General features: G+C 37.1%; 1 non-coding gene across 1 annotated transcript; it reads right to left on the bottom strand.

Annotated features, from left to right (window-relative positions):
- Window positions 1-20,296: 20,296 nt before the first annotated feature.
- Trnat-cgu (transfer RNA threonine (anticodon CGU)) lies at window positions 20,297-20,368 on the bottom strand. Its single transcript has one exon. It is a non-coding gene; the product is annotated as a tRNA-Thr (tRNA).
- Between the last annotated feature and the right edge of the window lie 364 nt (window positions 20,369-20,732).

The following is a 20,732-nucleotide window of genomic DNA, read 5'->3' as shown; positions in this document are numbered from 1 at the left end:
CAATTTTATTCCCATCCATTCCATTGGCACCCTATAATGCTCAAATAAAATATGCGTAGAATTGTTTAGTTTTAATTCAAACTATAGCTTTTGAACTGAACTGTGTGTTAAATCTGTGTGCGCTGCATAAAAACTGCAATTTATTTCACAAGATATTGAAATTGGATCCACGGCTAATCTGCTGAGCAAACAAAATGAATTCATTAATTTACTTTCGAATCGTCCAAATAGAACAGAGATACCCGGACCTTGCAGATGTTTGAAATCGAAATGTTCACGTTTATTGCTTATTAGTTACATCCTAACAAAAATCATGTTAATTCAATGTTTTTAGCGTGCCGTAAGACATAGATCAGTTACGACTGATGCCAGATGTAAACAACACAAATAATGTTAGGTTTTTAGTTAATAAAACATCATTTATGCACCACCCTTGGACCTCTATAAATTGAAGTGGGTGAAACTTAACATGAAGTTATATTTTCATAAACACAAACAACATGGGGTTTTATACAGTTTTTGACAAACTTCATTACCATAAAGTAGAATTACTTCCTCGTATTCCGCTTCGAGATTGAATACACATAAAAATATAGGCTTTCATCTTTCTATTGCAGGCTAAAGATCATCCGCACTTCAAAATACGCCGTTTTCATACTTTCCGCCATTGTTTTCAACTGTACATAATCTGGAAATTTCAGCAGATATCATTTTTAGTTTCTCTAAGTATTTGTAACATATACGGGATTAAATGCAATGGTAACAATGTCTAGTTTTTTGTTTCTCATTAGTCAAATTGGTGGGCTCAAGTGCTGTTGGGCGTTACGGAGCCAATTGAAAAAAAAACTTTTTATTACAGTTTTGTATCCTAATGCTCATACAATAATGTTAGTTTGGGGCACCCGCTGCTTTAACACACTTAAATCTCTCCGTAGCATTGCTCAAGCTCTATTTTCTCTCGCCTCCTTCCCACTATTCAATCTCATAAATAATCAAAATATCATGCCACCCTTCCAGCACACAAACCGATTGCGATCCTTACGGACTCGGCCAGTGTGGTGGCTGCCTTCCAAAGCCATACACCAAAGCACCCGTTTGCACTTTGTTTGCAGGTGCCCGAAATTTGACCACCCCAGGAATCATTATGGTATTCCAGCTAGCATCCGGAATATGCTAGCTGATGATGAAGCTAATACGGCTGCACTCTTTTGCTTCCTGAAGGATGCAGGTCTGTACTACGCGATATAGATCTGGATCTCTGCCTAAGGCGAACGGGCTTTCTTCGGATATGAGTCCCACCCCCTCAGTGAACCCCATTTCACTTCAGCTGAGGGGGCCTCAGCCTCCTTTTGTTCGCAGCCATTTTAATAACGACTTCTGCCATGTCATCGAACCTTTTTTCTACTTTTAACCAAGGTTTCCTAAAATTGACCCTTGAACCAGTACTCAGCAAATCCAGGATTGTTACGGAGATCCTGAAATATTTTCCGCGCCAAATCCGCGCCATTTCCGCGCGACATGAAATCCATTTCCGCGCCAAATCCGCGCGATCCAGAGCTAAATTCTAAGCAAATACACGTTAAATATCAATTTTTGTATAAAAATTTATTGAACGTCTTTTCTTCAAGTTCGTTTTTTTTTGCAACATATGTTTGTATCAAAATGCTAATAAAACCGCGGTAAGTATTACAACCCTTTTAAATGGCCTTATTCAACACTAGAAGTACTGAATCTAAGGGAACAAGAACTAATCAGTCAAAACTATTTGAATAAGCACCGCTTTTTCGGATTTGCTTTTTGTTCCGTTGGTTGGTCAGTTTTTTTGTTGATAGAATTTTATAGAATTCGGCACAAGATACGTTGATATACAAATGAATGTTAAGGCCAGATTTGATCATAATTGATTAAAGATAAACTTAGCAAATATTAAAAAAACTGCCAAAACCGCATTTTAACTTTGAAACTTTCTTGTAGTTATTGATCACAAGACAAACCTGCTGAGATATTAAGGCATTAGACAATAAAGCTTCGTTTTTTAAACAAAACTTCTGTAAAACAAATATTTGAATTGGTATCAATAAACAAATAATGCATCTTCTAAAAAAGTTGCTCAAGCTCCGTTGATTTTTAAGTCGGAATAAGCGTAAATTCCTTCGGAATTTACAGAGGAATATTTTCAAAAATTTCAGAAGAAATTTCTTTGGAAATACGGCAGAATAATTATAGTAAACTCCAACAGAAATTAAGTCCGTTATTAGTCCTTTAATATTTGTAACAAGATTTTCTAAAAGTTCATGAAGAAATTTTTTTGGCCGTTCTTACTGGAATTTCATCCAAAAACTTCGAGAACTTTATTTATAGAAATTTATCATGCGTGCGATTCATCCCAGAAATTTCTACGGGTCATCTTCCGGAAAATCTCGCGGAAATTTTCAGGGAAATGTTTGCAGAAATCTAACTGCCCTTGGATCTGCTGAAGTGTCTGAAGTCGCTCCAAAATTGTCTGTGGAAATTCTTCCGAGAACATCTGTGGTATTCTTACAAAGTATTCTTACAAAAATTCCCCTGGGAAATTATTCTGCAATTCATTTGGGAATTTTGTCGTGAGTTCAAGTTAATTCTCCAAAAATAACCTGCGGAAAAACTTCCGAGCTTACTTGCAGAAATCCCCTACGGAAATCGCTTTAGAAATTCTTGCAGAAATTGATTAGTGACTTCCTGCGGAAAAACATTTTTGAGCATTTATTACAGAAATTTCTGTGATCATCGCTATAACCCTTTTGTAAATTCAAGGCGGCATTCTTTTGAAAAAAAAATCCTGCAAAAACTTTTGAAGAATGATATAATATATCATGCTGAGTGGTTCATCGTAAAAGAAATAACCAATCAGAAACTGACAAATATCTTGGAATTACAAAGAAATTGACAAGATGAAAATGGGTGTTTATGTCCTTCAATAGACATGGTTTGTGTGCGTCGTGTTTTAGAATGGATTAAAAATGACAACAAGTGACGTATCTCTCATCATAACATTTGTTTAAAGAATGCTTGAGAGTGTGATGCATGCCATTAAATAATTTTATTTATTAAATTTCCGCCTAAAACTAAATCCGCGCGAAATTCTAAAATCGTTACGGAAATCCGCGCCAAATCCGCGAAAACCGCGAAATCCGCGTAGTCGTAACAACCCTGCAAATCAGTTTACCGGTTCCAATCGGTTTAAATACGGTCCAGGAAGTACAAAACTACCATAGAATACCATAACTTTTGAAATCATGAAGTTTGATATGCCGCATGATGGGGTTTATTTATTTCCAAAAATTGACCTTCGAACCGATTCATAGTAAAACTGTTTACCGGTTCCAATCGGTTCAAATACGGTCCAGGAAGCACAAAACTATCATAGAATGGCATAGCTTTTGAAATCATGAAGTTTGATACGCCGCATGATGGGGTTTGCTTATTTCCCAAAATTGTCCCTTGAACCGGTACTCGGTAAATCAGTTTACCGGTTCCAATCGGTTCAAATACGGTCCAGGAAGTACAAAACTACCATAGAATGGCATAGTTTTAAAAATCGTGAGGTATGACATGCCGCATGATGGGGTTTGCTTATTTTCCAAAATTGACCCTTGAACCGATACTCGGCCAATCAGTGAACCGGTTCCAAACGGTTAAAATACGGTCCCGGAAGTACAAAACTACCATAGAATACCATAACTTTTGAAATCATAAAGTTTGATGGGTCGCACGATGGTATTCGCCTAGTTCCGTAAAATGACTCCGTAACAGGTTCCGGCGGAACGTCCGGATTCCGGAATACAGGCCATATTTCGGACCGATCAAATTCCTGATCAAATTTGGTATAATTTATGCGTCGTTCTCTTCAAAATATCTAAAACAATCATTTCCGAAGTATGCGTTTTGGCATATGGCCACCCATTTTCAATCCGGAATAACTCCGGTATCAAGTGGCCAGTCCTAAAAACTGAACCTGATACTTGAATAAATTCCGCTAATTTTGGTGAAAGTTGCGAAAAAAAAAGTTAAAAGACAAAGAAGTTACAGCCAAAAAGATTTTTATTTTCGTTTTCAAAAGGGGGGTTGGTAACGGAAGGGTTAACATTTCCCGATTGTAACAATTACTGCTAATTAAACAAACAGCTCCGGGCAAGGCCTTACTGTTACATACAATTAGATTCCCATGAAAAAAAATATGACATTTTCTTAAATTTCCATAAATATTGGGAAATTTAAAAAATTGTTATTAGTAATTTTAAACCTGAAATTTGCAATCAAAAATATTTTTTGAAAGTAAGTTAGCAGTAGTTAAAAGTAGAAAAGAGCAATAAAATTCAGTTAATTTTCATGGCCAAAACACGCTTTGAAAAGGGCGGACATCTATACTCTTTCTTATATTTTCCTTCGATATCTTCATATCTATTATCATATTAGTAGACACTTATGTCAACATGAAATGCTGTGAAATGATAGTGGTGCCTTTCTTACGCATTATAAAAATGATAAAAACACATAAGAGAGATCGAAATCACACTTAAGGGGATGGATTCCTCCATTTTCATCAATTTATATCTATTTGCGATCATCTGAATGCATTGTAGCATTCAAAAAATCCCGATTTTCAATTTTGTTCCCAAGGGACAACGCTTGGCAAAAAAACAATGTTTTGTCAAAAACCCTGGAACGCAATGGCCAATCGGCCGCTAGCCGCTAACCGCACGGCCATGAAGCCCATTATTCATTTCATTTGTCTAATTTATATAATTTGTCAAATTTGCCTAATTTGTCTTATCCATATATTCGTCTTTTTGTTTATTTGCCTTATATGTCTTATTTGCCGTATTTGTCTTAATTGTCTTACAACCATGCTACATCCGATCATTACTCGAATCTTCGTCACCGCTGATGTGGAACCTGTGTGTATATTTTTTTTATTTTCCAATTTATAAAATATTTTGAATTTTTATGTTGATTGCGTTTTTTTTTTAATTTCCATTGGAATGTCTTTTAAAACTCGCTACCTGCTGATCGAAACGGCTTTCTCGAAAAACTGCTTTTCCAAATATTGTAATCTTATTCAGAGTTGCAATACACGGTTTTGAATAATGTACATTCCTACATTTTTTAGCCTTTGCTCGGTGGCATACATCTCTGATAACATCAATCAAATTACAATTCCCCATAAACAAATGAAAATAAATACTATAAGTTTAACAATAAGATTTTTCAACAAAATAATAAAAAAAAATCAAAAATCCTAATTATCGTTTTGATATTCCTTCGTATTTTCTACATTATTATAATTATTTTTTTTTATGTTAATTGAAACGTGAAATAAATTAAATCTATATACAATGTCTGTCTGAACCTTATAGACTCGGAAAATACTGAACCGATCGGCGTGAAAATTTGTATGCAGAGGTTTTTGGAGCCGGGGAAGGCTCTTAAGACGGTTAGATACCCTTCTCCGCTTTGGAAAGGGGGGGCTTTCAAAGAAATCAAACATTAATTTTTCATAACTCGAGAATTAATCAAGCGAATGGAACCAAATCTGGCATGTGGTTTTGGAAGGGAAGATATGTTTTTGTAGTGACTCAAAGCCCCTCCCCCGTCTGGAAAGAGGGAGTTCCCATGCAAATGAATCAGAAATTTATGCAAAACTCGAGAACTAATCAGAGAATAAATCAATTTTAGGCGAAACGAAGTTCGTCGGCTCTGCTAGTATAAAAATAAATGTGTGTTTTGCAAAATTTATAAATGATTTTTTCCCAATTTTACACCGTAGAACATTATTTTTGGAGCTTAATTTGTGAAATGGCGAACAAATGAAATTAGAAGGAATATAGTCACTTGTTTAAAGACGAGTTAGTTATATTCCCTTCATTTCTACCACTTGATTGTAACTTTACAGCTACATACTTTGACCTCAAAAGTAATGCTCGACTCGATAAGAACACGAGACACTGAAGACGGACTTATTGTCTTATTGTTGAGGTCCGAACACGTATTTGTAAATAATTAAATGGGATAGTACCAACTCGTCTAATTTTCTTAAATAAGGCAAAACATTTTTTTTTCATATAAATTTTCTATGGAATATTTCAAATTATTTATAGAGAATTAAGAGCTGCTCAAGAAAACGTTCACGCTACACCAACTGTAGATTTTTCCACAGCACATTTCCGGAGATATATCCAATTGGTGGATAACTCATGATTTCAGATGAGATGATCTGTGAGATACATCTTCAGCTACCTCACAATGAACCAACTTAAATTACCAACAAATGAAGCTCCAACACCTGCCGTTAGCTGCCGGAATACACATTTAAACGTACCACCAAAAGCCACTAAACAATCCGCCGCGCCGGAGCGGTGCGTCGATATTGCATGGGAACATTCTCGCAGTTCAGTTTCCGCCGCCGCCGCCGCCGCCCGTCCGTTAACAATTTACAATTACCCTGCTAAACGTTTTATCAGCGCACTACTGGTTGTACTTATGGTACCGCGTCTCTGCAGCCATTCGCAACTACCGGACCAGATGCGTAAAATAAATTTTCCACGGTTCGCGCGCGCGTTATTGTTGCATTTTCGACGTGGTTCCTTATTTCAGCACAATTGTAGTAGCGATAATGCAGAGCTGGGGTGGCGAACTAGTTTGCGTCCGTAAACACCACCATGATAGAATTCTATTTAGAGGTGTAAATAAATTTTATGATTACTGTTTTTATTACAAAGATGAAGCCATAAATTTGTCATCAGTCAGTAATTGTAAGTAATTATAATTTATTGTCATAACGGAAGCCCATATTTTAGGTCAAGTCAGTTTTATCACAAATGTCATTTGATTCCTATTGTTCATAGTTTCTAACTTAAAATCGACTGTATCTGATTAACTTTGAGGTTATGGGGTTTCAGTCTAACAAAAAATCGAAACGACGCGCTGGTTTAGTTTGCTGGTTTGGTCTTGGCCTTCCTCAGGGATGGTACAAGGTACATGTTTAAATCCCTGAGGAAAACTAAGACCAAGGGCCTAAACGTAGGAAACTAAACCTACGTGTCGTTTCGATCTTTTGTGAGACTGATAAGTCGCTAATCCCAAATCTATTGTTCATATTTAAATCACATGGCTGAAAAACGGCTTTGGATGAAAATAAGTGCGTTACCCCATCACACCAATCAATATACCTATAATTTGCTAAGCCACAAATTCGGCGACCCTGGCATCGTCGGCCAAGGCCGAATTTGGAGCCGTGCATTCTCCAGTTTCGGACCGCACGAAACTGGGGCATGATGGCTCAAGTTCGAGGGGAGATCCGCGTTGTGGGGGTGCAATTTTACGATCTGATTTAACAACACTTTAGTTGACTGCCCGGGGGTATGTATCACTCTCGCTGCTCTACTACTGGGCAGGTGGTGGGTTCATAAAATGTGTAAATTTGTTTGTTATTACGCGCGATGAAGAGGCGTTTAGTGGCAATGTAGCGGATAAGTTATTTCTACAAGGTTTATTATAGTTAGTGTAGCTATTACTGTGTACATTGAAAGTGAATCAATCATGCAAATCAAATTTGACGATTTCAGTAAAGGGTACCAAAAATTGCTGGATTGATCAGTCAAAATTATGATTGAAATTGTCACATGTTTGATTTTAAAAGATCTATCTTTAATAAAACAAATTTTGTGTTAATTACTAAGAAACGGCGAATTTTAAACAAAAGTTTTATGTTTCTTGAAAGGAAATAAAAATGAATAAAAATCCCCTTATGTACATACAAAATTTTCTCATATGTGTTTATAATCGCAATGATGCGTGGAAACAATCAAAACAATGAAAGTCCCAAGTGTCGAAAAGTTGCGACACGAACGTGTTAATTAATTACATAAATTAGTGTAAAAGAATTTCCTACTTAACGCTTGAACAAGCTCCGAAAATCTGCTTACCATTGTAGAAAAGTTGTTCGCTCAAGGAAACGTCTTTCCTTAAGCAGTGTACCCTGTGAACAAGAATGAAGCGGAAACAATACAACGTACAAAAATTTATGATAATTAAAATGACCGCCATCATCCATAGTTTCACCGATTAATATTCGCGTGCTTGGCGAAAAAAAAAAATTAGCCAAAATCGTCCACGCAAAAACGCAAGGAACAATGTCTTACTCATCATCGCACTCGTCCTCTTTTATCCGGCAGATCCACCAAAAGGAAAGAAGCTGAATTCGGGATGTGAGTGAGTGAGGTTTGCCGCAAAGTTTTATGTTAATTAACTTTTAAAAGCATCTTGTGGCTTTGGTCAGATGGGTGTTCTAGGAATGGGAATTCCTTATGTTGCGCAAAATAGAGTTGGTTCAGTATTGCATTTAATGGATGTTGTTGCGATTTTGATTTATCTCAAGCTTATTGGGTAATAAGTACTATAATTATTTTTATATATCTATATATTTGCAGGTAATTCGTTAATTGGTTCAACGAGTAGTCTGCTGTGTCAAGTAGGTGAGATTGTTGTGGGATTATAAATCACGATAACGAGTTCGGAAGTGCTTACAATCCACAATCGACCGGGCAATACTTTTAGTCTGAATTTAGTCTGAGCGTAGGTGTGTACAATCGAGATTAAGATTCCAATGCCATTGTGTTCAGCTAAGCTCATGTTGCTGCATTTAAACTAGCGAAATGAAGACATAGGAGGCAACGTTGAATACTTTACGAAAAAATGGCAATGATGATAAAATTAGTGACATTCAGTTGCGGTAAAGACAATTTCGAGAAAGCTGGCCATATGCTAAATGGTTTAGAAATAAGTACCGCAATCGGAGGTGGGTCATCGCTCTCACCGGCAGCCTGGAGGTCGTAGAGCAAAATCGTTCAAAAAGGTCTCTTATATTTTAGTCTTCTTGCCCTCAGATACATTCAATCCATTCTACAAGCATTCTAAGTAGTTAAACCGGTGACCCATTCTCACCCCCATTTGACCCATTGTCACCCCCGACGACGGTACACATAAATCTGATTTTTTTTTCACTTGATCCGTAAATAATGTTATTCGATTCTGTTGACTTTTAATTTTGGGTGCAATAACGAAAGTAGGACCATTCAATATTTAGTTTTTATTGTTCCTTATCCGCAGTATCTTCGAGTAACATTATGCCGTTGTTCAAACTTTCCATTTTAAATGTCGCTCTAGCTAACATGGCTAACAATCATTGCTAGCTGATCCTCGTGACTTTTCATTTGCTTGATATTCATTAGAATGAGCTAAATATGATCTGATTTTAGGAGTGTCATACCTAGGAGAAATATGTATAAAATGCGCCACCAGATTTTCTTGGTTTATAACCAAAAATTTCGTCACAAAATCGTAAGCGGTTGAACCCAAACAAAATGGTAAACCGAGAAACGCTAGAAAATAGTCAAAAACTCTGTGTTAATATAAAAAACGCAATTTCGACGTTCACGTCCTCTATGCTTTTTCTTTTGATACAAAACATATTTTCTTATTATTACCATCAGCCTAAGACATTGACTACCTTAAAGGATAGAGTTGACACTAATTTGTGCAGAAGAGTTTGAAAATATTGGTGAAAAATATTGGAATATTGTGCATATCATTTCTGGGTGGCCCAGCATCGCTCATTTAGGATGGAAATTCTCAATTTCGAAATAAAATCATGCATTATTGTTGGTTTTACATGAACATTTTTGGACCATATAATGTCTGATATGTTAGATTATTTATAAACGCTTCGAAAATACATGTTTTCGGATGAAATCACCGTTGATTAAAAAAACAGATTCGGGGCGGCGCATATTGACCATATTTCCTCTATAACCTTTTACGGATCAAATCGCGCTCGTTTCCTTCATCGAATGCCAATGCAATATGGGGAAAAGCGTGGTCGTTAATCGAAAAATTTACTATCTCCCATTTGTCTAATTTATATAATATATGAAACTATACACCCTACCCGATCAGGAATGCATAACAAAATTACAACTCAATTATAACAATTGTTGTTACTTAAAAAATTAGATAATTCGATAAAAATGTGTCTTCGGACAGTTTTATTTCATATCAAATTGGAAACAAAAATCGGAGGTAATCACCTTCAGTATAACTTGAACCCGCTTAATTATGTTACGGCTACAGGTATTTTTTTATATAATTTTTGTTATTTTAACAACTAACCAGCTAAATTTATAACATATTTTGTTACAATATTTTTCTGAAATAAATAACTCCCCTTGTTATAATTTTGTTATGCATTCTTGATCGGGAGATAGGAGCATCGGCGAATAGCGAAGCTTTATGTTTATTCAGTCAAAAGATATAGGTTGGCGAAGTGAAAAAACTCATGTAAATAAAATATCATTCCTAACTTTGGTTTATATATACCACTAACTGACCCGACGAACTTTGTCTCGCCACAAATTGATCAATTTCCAGATCCATTTTTTTGCATAAACAAATCGGTTTCTCAGAATAATATTCCTTTTTTACAGTTTTATTGTAACATTTTTCCTTTTATTTATTGAATGATAATGCCAACTTCGTGTTATATACACAGATGATTAAGATTTGAAATTCACATACAAAATGTTCGAAAAACCATTTCACCGAAGAGACTGGATTTATATTTTTTTTAAAATGTGTAACGGAAAAAAAAATGTGTAACGGATATTTTTTGAAGGGTTAACGATGACCCTTACAAATATTTCATAAATATTCCTTCACATAATATATGTTGCATAGAAACAGATTTCATGGAAAAATATTTTTGGCCACCCATTTGTATAAGAATTCCCCATAGTGCAATGATAGCGTTTGGATTCAGTATGAACTGCTACTAATTTAGGTCGTTCAGTTCTCTATCAGCATCACAACACAATAGCATTCGTGCACGTTCACGAAACCCTTCTTCAATAGAGCTTACTGACGTCTAATCATATATATATTTTTTTCCAAGCGCACAATCCTTTACATAGGGGGAATGACGGCTTTGGCAAGTTTTGTTCTATTATTGTCAGAGGGGTTTTTTATGACTGATTTTGTTCAAATTTGGCCTAAACATTCTTTGCATATCAAAGAATATCGTGGCAAAATTTCATAAAATTCGGTCGACAAAAACCTCCCTGTCAATAATAGAACAAAACCTTCCAAAGCCGTCTGTTGCCCTGTGTTTAACAGAGAAATATGATTAGCAGTCAGTAAACACTATTGTTCGATTCCATTCGGACCGTAAACCGACCAACCTTGAAGCGTGGGCATAGCAATAGGATCTGCTAGTCCTCCAATACAACTTTTTAGTGGCGCAAAAAGGTTCAGAAGATTTCTTAGGTATGGGAAACATACGGATAATTTTTGCTTCAAGCTGTAAGGCTAACTCGCCCTAATAAATGTTCAGTATGAGCTCTAGTCTAGGAAGGCGCATGCGATTTTATCGCCAGTTCAGAAGTGTTACAGTCGGATGTTTGCACTTGGAACCGGCTTTGATATGGCACGATGCGATACAGCAACGGATGGTGATGAACTTGCACATAAGCGTTCTTCCACAAATTACGTAACGCTAAATTCGACTATTATGAACCCCCACCCTTCCCCACGCAGCAATTCTTGTATGGAAAGTTTAATTTTGTGTATAAAGCATAACGCTCGGCCTGACTCCCTGCCTCTCCCTACAGCGTTATGTAATTTGTGAAGATAAGCATCTCCATTGGCCTCCTATTTTGACCAGATCGATCATGCGATTCGTAGCCAAGGCACTGTTCTCCCTGAGAGTCTCCCATTGAAAAATAACAATCGCATAAGGAGATCAGCACAGTTATAAATGCAAGCTAATAAGAACTTATAGAAATCTAGACCAACATTCGAAAACCCTATATAGCTCTATATGTAGACGAAGAATCAGAAACAATAGATTTTGGCTGTTACACCTTTTTCAAATGTTGGTCTAGAGATAATGGAACCAATCTTTCAGAAATCGTGATGTAGTTTAGAAATTGAACTCGACCATGATCCAAAATTAGGTTCGGCTGAACAGGTCATTAGCTTGAAAAAGTCGTTTGACTGAAATGGTCGTTAGGCAGAAAAGGTCCATTTGTCCAAAAACGTCTTGGCCGAAAAGAATATACGGCCGAAAGTGTTGTTCGGCTGAACTGATCATCAAACTAAGATCTGCATGACAATCTCTTGATGATCGCTACAAGTGTAAGTTATGACCAGGTGGACCACTCTTGAGGACGTCTTCAAAGCAAATACCAAGCTAATAATAAGACTGCCATAAACCGCTGTCAAAAAAGGGAATTGCTTTATCATGGAGCTGCTTTATTATTTTATTGAAGAAAAAGAGAAAGCATAGAAATGAAAGAACAAAACATAACAAAAGAACAAAAAATAACATTTGTAGACATGGAAGAAAAATAATGTAGGATCATCGGAATATTGTATCCCCTGGAATTCGGTCGCGTGATCATTTTTTTGTGCTTGTTCGAAAGTCTGATGAAACTAGGTAGGAAAATCGGGGAATGGTCGTTAGGTCGAAACCCATCTGCTCGAAAGGGTCGTTTGGCCGAAAGAGTCGTTTGGCCGAATAGGTTATTTGAAAAGTGAGAAATTAGGAATGAGAAGAGAGACTGTTTACAGTAGTGAGACGTCACTACTCACTTCGCGCTCCACATTTTTTTCATGTGAGAAGTTAGAAATGAGGAATGAGAATTGAGACGTCTCGCTTCTTACTCCTAATTTTTCACTTTTTAAATGACCATTTCGGCCAAATAACCCTCTCGGCCTAATGAGCCTTTCGGCCAAATGACCTTTTCGGCCTAACGTCTGTTCGGCCAAATGCTATATTCGGCCAAACAACTATCGACCGAATGGGTTTCGGCCAAACGACCCTTCCCCAGGATTTACTTCAAGCAGGCCGTCGAAAACATTTAATAATTACCGGCAATCATATTGGGGCCATATCGTTTGCAATATCGATCGAAACGTTTTTTTTTTTTTTTGAAAAATGGAATTCCGGTTCACCTCGAAGTATTTGCAGTGCTCCTATATTTCAAAATACAGAACATTAGCAATGACATATGATTGTGGATTCCGCAAAAAAAAAAAATGTCGGGTTGAAGATAATGTAATTTAATCATAATGTCAGCTACTACACTATGGGCAACTTCCGAAAAAAACTGGCGAAAAAAATCAATTCCTGCAAAAGTATCAATAAGTTATTTTCTATAAAGCGCTGCTAAATTATTGACTATGTTTACTGGAATTGGTAACCGGCGATCAAGTCTACGAAATGTTAGGATTTTATTTTTAATTTCTTTATTTAATGGTAATTTAATCATAAAATATAGTGATTAGTAATTGTGGATGAGTTTGATGGCTACAAGCCGACGAGGTGAAAATGTCACAGTAGGGACATGAAATTCCAATAAAACAGCGGTTCCCAACCTGGGGTACATGAACCCTGGAGGTACCTTTGCTGGTCATAGGGGGTACCGCGGACAGAAATGCGTAATGGCGGACGTATTACAATCCCAATCAAAACTCATCGATAAAGTTTTTTGTATTTTTTATTTCAAAAATTTAATTGATGAATTAAAATTGAATGAATTGATCCCAATTGAATCCTGCCTTCCACAATCAGCACAATGTATGAAGGGCTGTGGAACAGAAGATCAAACGAACAAATCGTCGAATAAACAAAATATTTTTTTTCACTAAAGCTCGTTTGCTTCGTTGCAAGAGGATTAGAAGCATCCTTATACGCTTCTCGGAAGCCTTCTTTCAAGCAGCTCGAAGGTCTCCTTTCAAGAGGCTCCTAAGCCTCCTTCCAAGAGGCTCGGAAGCCTCCTTTTAAGATTTTTTCAAGAGGCTCGGAAGCCTCCTTTTAAGATCCTTTCAAAAGGCTCAGAAACCCCTTTCGAGCGGCTCAAAAACCTTCTTCCGGCTCAGAAGCCTTCTTTCAAGAGACTCAAAAGCCTCTTTTCAAAAGGCTCAAAAGCCTTATATCAAGAGGCTCAGAAGCCTCCTTTCAAGAGGCTCAAAAGCCTCTTTTCAAGAGGCTCAAAAGCCTCCTTTCAAGAGGCTCTGAAGCCTTTTTTTCAAGAGGTTTGGAAGGCTTCTTTCGAGAGGCTCGGAAGCCTCTTTTCGAAAGGCCCGGAAGCCTCCTTTCAAGAGGCTCAGAAGCCGCCTCTCAAGAATCTCAGATGCCTCCTTTCAAGAGGCTCAGAAGCCGCCTTTCAAGAATCTCAGATGTCTCCTTTCAAGAGGCTCGGAAGCCTCCTTTTAAGAGGCTTGGAAGCTTTCTTTCAAGAGGCTCGGAAGCCTTCTTTCAAGAGACTCGGAAACTTACTTTCAAGAGGCTCGGAAGCCTCCAATCAAAAGGCTCAGAAGCCACCTTCAAGAGTCTCATATGCCTCCTTTCAAAATGCTCAGAAGCCTCCTTTTAAGAGGCTCTGAAACCTTTTTCCAAGAGGCTCGGAAGGGTCCTTTAGAGAGGCTCGGAAGCCCTCTTTTCGAGAGGCTCGGCAGCATCCTCTCAAGTGACTAGGTTGCCTCCTTTCAAGAAGCTCGTAAGCCTCCTTTTAAGAGGCTTGGAAGACTGCTTTCAAGAGGCTCGGAAGTCTGCGTTCAAGTGGTTCGGAAGCCTCCTTTCAAGATGCTCGGAAGCCTCGCTTCAAGAAACTCGGAATTCTTCTTTCAAGAGGCTTGGAAGCATACTATCAAGAGGCTCAGAAGCGTCCTTCCAAGATGCAAGAGAAGCCTCCTTTCAATTGACTCGAAAACCGTCTTCAAGAGGCTTGGAAGCCTATCTACAAGAGGCTCAGAAGCCTTTAATAAAGAGGCGCAGAAACCTACTTTAAAGGAATTTAAAGGCTGAAAGGAGCTTCCTTTCCAAGGGCTCGGAATTATTTTTTCAAGAGGTTTGGAAGCCTACTTTTGAGAGAGAGGGGGAAGAAGAAAGAAGGAAGATGGAAAAAAGAAGAAGGAAAAAGGAAGAAAGAAGGAAGGAGGAAGAAGGAAGAAGGAGAAAGGAGGAAGGAAAAAACAAGATGGGAGATGGAAGAAGGAAGAAGTTCAACTTTTTACTTCTCACCCCCTACTTCTCATTACTGACTATTCAGTAATTGTAATCTGAGGTCAATTTTTTTTAACTATTCGGCCAAACGGCATTGGGCCAAATGGCGTTCGGCCAAATGGCTTGACACCAATAACACATTATTCTTTGCCAAAGATTCCCCCTTGGAAAAAGAAAGTTTCAACAAAGTATTTTTTTTAGAGTTTGCTGCAATGCATTAAAATGAACGCAAATAGATGTGTATTCTTTGTTTTTTTGAGCATTTTGTGCGTTTTTTCATTACATTTTGCAATACACGAGAAAGGCACCGTAGCCTCTAGGTGGATTAATGGTGGTGGGTAGGTGGCAAAAAAAAACGTTAAAACCAATATGCCGAGCAAAGTCGAGCATATAGAAAACACATTTTGATTTTGACATCAAATTGAAATCATAATTTATTTTCAAATATGAATCACCACAGGCCTGGTAGCGATGAATGCCATTCAAAATAGTGACTTAGTGACCAACGATGACTAAAAAAGTGACCAAATAGTGACTTTTAGTTTCAGGAAAAGTGACCAAATAGTGACTTTTGTATAAAGTTTATAACCAGACAGTGAGCTACAAGTTGCATAAACAAGGTGTAATTCGTAGACTGAAAACTATGTAGCGATATTCATATTTTATCCTTAATCCTTATCTAGAATGCTATCATAAATCAGGAAAAGACGAAAACTTAAAAAAATAAGAACACGAAGATTACTACTACGCCTATCTTCACGGCAACCAGGAAAAGGATGGAAGTTAGCAAGAGGTCATCGCCTTAGCGACAACCTCATAAGTACCACGGAGTTGGATATTGGGGAGAGTATTCGTTCGTTGAGCCAGAAGCTTGCAGTTTGACCATGATAAATCATATTTAGTCACACCACAAAAAAATATATATCAGCCGTCACGGAAACAGATAGGAGTTACAAGTTTATAATTTCAGCAACGATTTTGAAGCAATTACAGCATTGTGGTAATAATGTTTAATATAATAATATGAGCTCAAAGTTTTCCGTGAAACTGCAAAAACAATGATCTAATTGATTCCTAGACAGAGAATTATTTGAACTCACAAAGCTTATAAATCTTTAGTAGTTAAAAAACTTAAAGAAATTAAAATAATGAAGAAATTTTTAAAATACGATTTTTCCAATAACAGTAGGAGCTTAAAGGGGCTAAAGGAGTTGAGAATGTAATACGCGTCTCCTTGCACGGCTCATACCAAAATGCTGATCCGCCGATGCGTGTTGCGTTGTTCCCTAAGAGCTGCCAACTAAAAGGCGGTTTGCCTCATGAGTTTTACGGCAACGTAACATAGCCCATTTTTTTAATGTTATTATCAATATAATTAAGATTTTATAAAATTTTCTGAGCTCCAAATTATTTCGAGTTTAAGAATCTTTATCGATTAATATTTCAACGAAATTAACATTTCTGTTTCTCGCATACAAGGTCAAACTTAACTGATTTTTTGTTTGCAATAAAATAATTTTTGCTTAATATTAGATATTTGATTTACGAGTTGTGGATTCGTGCAGTAAAAAATCTGTAGGAACGTTTTTATGGCCATTGTTATTTGAGGGAAATTTCTGATTGATTCATGCCTAACCATTCATATAAGTTTTTAAGCATATCGTGACACATGTGACTGTTCTCTATGCTTCCAACATACGTTTACAAAACAGGGACTATATACAAATACTTTTATGTGCATAATATGCTAGAATACGAATTTTCAAAATTTAATTTTTGTTTATGAGTCTATGACCTTTTGTGGTTGGTCCGCAAGTCGATTTTGCATTACTTACGGTTAAAACACTGTCTAGTGTGCCAGAATTACTTTTGACAACAATCATAAACAATTTTAAAGTACTTTATGTCATATTACCGCTCATTATTTTCCCTGACATAGAGAAACCTCGACATCGGCGTTGTCATGTGATGTAGCTAAAGCTGTGTTCACTATCTTAGTTACAGGAATAAATTCAAGTTTATCTGAACCAGTTTTTTAATAAAAAAAACTGGATTCTACACTACGCAATTGTGTACTCTGTACTCTAGGTCTGAAATTCGTATTTTAACAAATTTCATTCGTGAAGAGCAAGACCATAGTTGACCTGAATCGAAAGTAACCTGGCGATTCTCACAATACACCTCCGGAAACAATTATAAAGCATTCGCATGATGTTCATACAAAATGGTCACGTTTGTAGATCAAAGTCTTAATTTCTAGCGGTTCAATTGAGGACATTTCTGGCATCCCATTTTGGGTGTACACTTGGCGCTTTTAGCATAATACTTCAAATTTATACATTGCTACCAGATTTACATTTGATTCGGTTGATAATAAAAGTAGGTACAAATGATTTTTATTTTGATCTTTTTCCAATAGGCAGTGCAAAAATAGTGACTTTAGTAACCATTTTCCGAAAAATAGTGACTTTAGTGACTTTTGGATGCAAATAGTGACTTTTTAGTGACTAGTCTCAAAATAGTGACCAAGTCACTAAAAAGTGACTCGCTACCAGGCCTGTCATCATGACTGATTAGATATTTTGATCTAATTTTGCTGTAGATTTCTAAATTGTATGATCTGACAGCAAACTGTGGACTTATCAAATTTAGTTTTCGAATTGCTCTCATCGATAGCATGAATATGATAGTTTTAGATTTGATGTCAGTAAGATTTTTCTGCTATACGTTTTGTTATTTTAACCGTTAAAACGACCAAAAAGATATCAAATTCGGCGATTTCACAACATCAAAACAAGTTATCGTTTTGCTCTCAACCTTTGCTCGGGATGGCTACATTAGTCATTTTCTATAAATTGAATGCACTATGACAATCATATCCGGTAATGAGATACTATTTTTGTAATCAAGTTTAGATTCTCAAATATTTCCACAAATCAGAAACTTCGATTGCTTAAAACCAAATTTTACTAACGAAACATTGCAAAATGATAAGATGTAATAGTCGCGAAAAAAATCTTTTTTTTTTGTTGTTGTCAATTTTTCGGATCTTTTTCCATATTATGCACGAAAACACAAAGCTATTGTTGTTTTTTTGCATGCACATCGATGAGATTTTCAATGCACTGTTCTTGCTTCATAATTCTACTTGCTACAATTTTTATCGCGTTTCTCAAATACAGAAATTTTAAAACAAGTCTATGTGCTAGCCTCTGAACGACTCTATTTCTCACGCTCACGTGATAAGATTTTCACACAGTGGAAAAAAGTCGCAACGCGCACCACCCGTAATAATAGCTTCTAAGCAGATCAGGACACCCGGAAGGATTCCACCTTCACCACCTCGCGCGTACGGTAATGGTTCGACACAAAAGCGCTTTCTTTCTGTATGCACTTTTCTTGTCTCCGTTTTTCACCTTGGCCGTCAACGCGGGCGAACACTGACTGTTAAACCAAATCTGCATGTTCCGTTTCGTTCATTTTTCCTGGCTGACTTAGCGCTGCACTGACTACATCGCAGTCCCAGGATGAAACACACAAAAAATGACTGTCACGAACGTAAGAAAAAAGTGAACCAACAGAATAGAGTGGTTAATTCGATAATATATTCATTGGGGAAACAATTCAATCCGCGACCAGGGACCGTCAAATTTGCATTTCACAGCTCTTAGTTCCTTGTTCTGGAGCTCCATTAGAGCCATCGTAAAGTTGAAGATGGCGTGAACATGCAAAGGATGATAATGATATTTTTTGTCCAGTGATGGGATTTAACTAACCTTATCCACGTATCCGTTTTGAATAATGTGACCAGATATATTTTGTGCCAGCGCGGGACAAAATTAAATAAATATAAATCCTTGTTTTTATTCAAAAATGTGCCAAAGTCAAAACTTTAAAATTTGATAAACCCCTCTGGGACTCGCTTGGCTCTGGATCAATCACACAATCCCACCTCTGTTGTGAATGAAACTGTTCATCTTTATACAACGGTGAGAGCTCCTGATGGTTCAACTTATTTGTATTGATTGCATGATTCATTTAGCTAACAGCCAAAGTGATCGTATTATTCGTTTTATGCAATTAGGCAGAGCGCTCAAATTTGCTTAAAGTGCCTACATCTAACTCCATCTAACCAACAAACACGTGTTTTAAGTGAGTGCTTGTGCTGCCGTTGCGTTGCACTACCGCAATTATAATTTTATGGGACACGGAAAGATTCAAATGACGTTGATGACAATATGAAAAACCCTTGGAGAAACCTCTTTTCTGCGTCCAAATTATATTTCTTAGATCTTAAATAAAATTATCATTAGTAACAAACAGAGTAAGGAAGAACTAAACAAATTTCTTTAGCTCTTTCTTACTCTGTTTGTTACTGATGATAATTTTATTTAAGATGTAAGAAATATAATTTGGACGCAGAAAAAAGGTTTAAGGTTCCCCCAAACACACGCGATGCGACAGTCTATCGCTTGGCGACAGTGATTATATCGCCGTTGGTATGGAAGCGTAAATAAAATATTGCCTGCAGCGTCCCAACGATAGAATCGCGGCGACTAGTTGTCGCCGTCGCGGCGATGAAATCGCTTAGGTCTGGGGGAGCCTTTAAACAACATGCGAGTGTGGCCGTTGGGTGAATGACCACTCATCAAGCCTCCAAAGCGATGCTTTGGTTGTGGCGAAAATCGAAAATCATTAATCTATACAATAAATTTTCAAAATCTTATAGGTTCTTGAAGAACTTTTACTAAATTACTGTTATTTATTAAATATTTCTTTATTTCGCGGGACATTATCTTGAAATAAGTGAAACGCGGGACATTTCGCGGGACTCTTTTCAGTGCGGGACAAATGGCGAAAATGCGGGACTGTCCCGCGAAATGCGGGACGTCTGGTCACATTAGTTTTGAAGTGTAAAAATGGCAATTAATAAAAATGGTTATGATGTGAATATATTTGGATGAAACTGGTCGAATGGGTTGAATCAAAAGCGTCTTCGAGTAATAAAACTCAAAAGGAGAAGAGAGTTCAATCAAAGTTAATTGCGATTAGTGCCAAAAGAGCATTGAAAAATGAAGCAAAAATCGATCTAAAGTGCGGGGTTACAATTGACAGTTTGATAAAAAAATATACCGTGGCAATAATAATTGTCGGCTAAGTTTGACAGCAGCAGCCAAATCTTCCAGCAAAAAATATCGTTGCCTCCTGTGAGGATTGAACTCACGACCGCTGGTTTACGAGACCAGCGCTCTACCACTGAGCTAAAGAGGCGAGGACGAGAGGAGAGCACTCTGAACATTAGCGCAGCAACGAAGATGGACTTGACTCAACCAACACGCTTCTGCGAGTTTTTTGCCTCCAGGTTATTCCAGGCTTAGAAATCCAGGCAGTAAATGAAATACTTACACACATACGCACGGCGCTTCAGAATGCTTCCGATGAACTTGGGTTAAATAGAGAGGTAAAGCACTGAGCGCAGGAGTGAGTCATGATAATAAAACCCGTATCCATAACGAAAGAAGTGTGGCTATTTTGTTCACTTTGCTTTGTGCTGATGTGTAAATAACAAAGACACAGTAGAATACAGATGCTTCGCAGTGTGCAACGGAGGAAGTGTAATCTTCTTTTAATATAG

This window comes from Armigeres subalbatus, chromosome 1 (assembly GCF_024139115.2).
Source record: "Armigeres subalbatus isolate Guangzhou_Male chromosome 1, GZ_Asu_2, whole genome shotgun sequence".
In the NCBI taxonomy this organism is placed as follows: Eukaryota; Metazoa; Arthropoda; class Insecta; order Diptera; family Culicidae; genus Armigeres; species Armigeres subalbatus.
The sequence above is the reverse complement of the archived record's forward strand: the minus strand, read 5'-3'. Positions and strand labels throughout refer to the sequence as shown.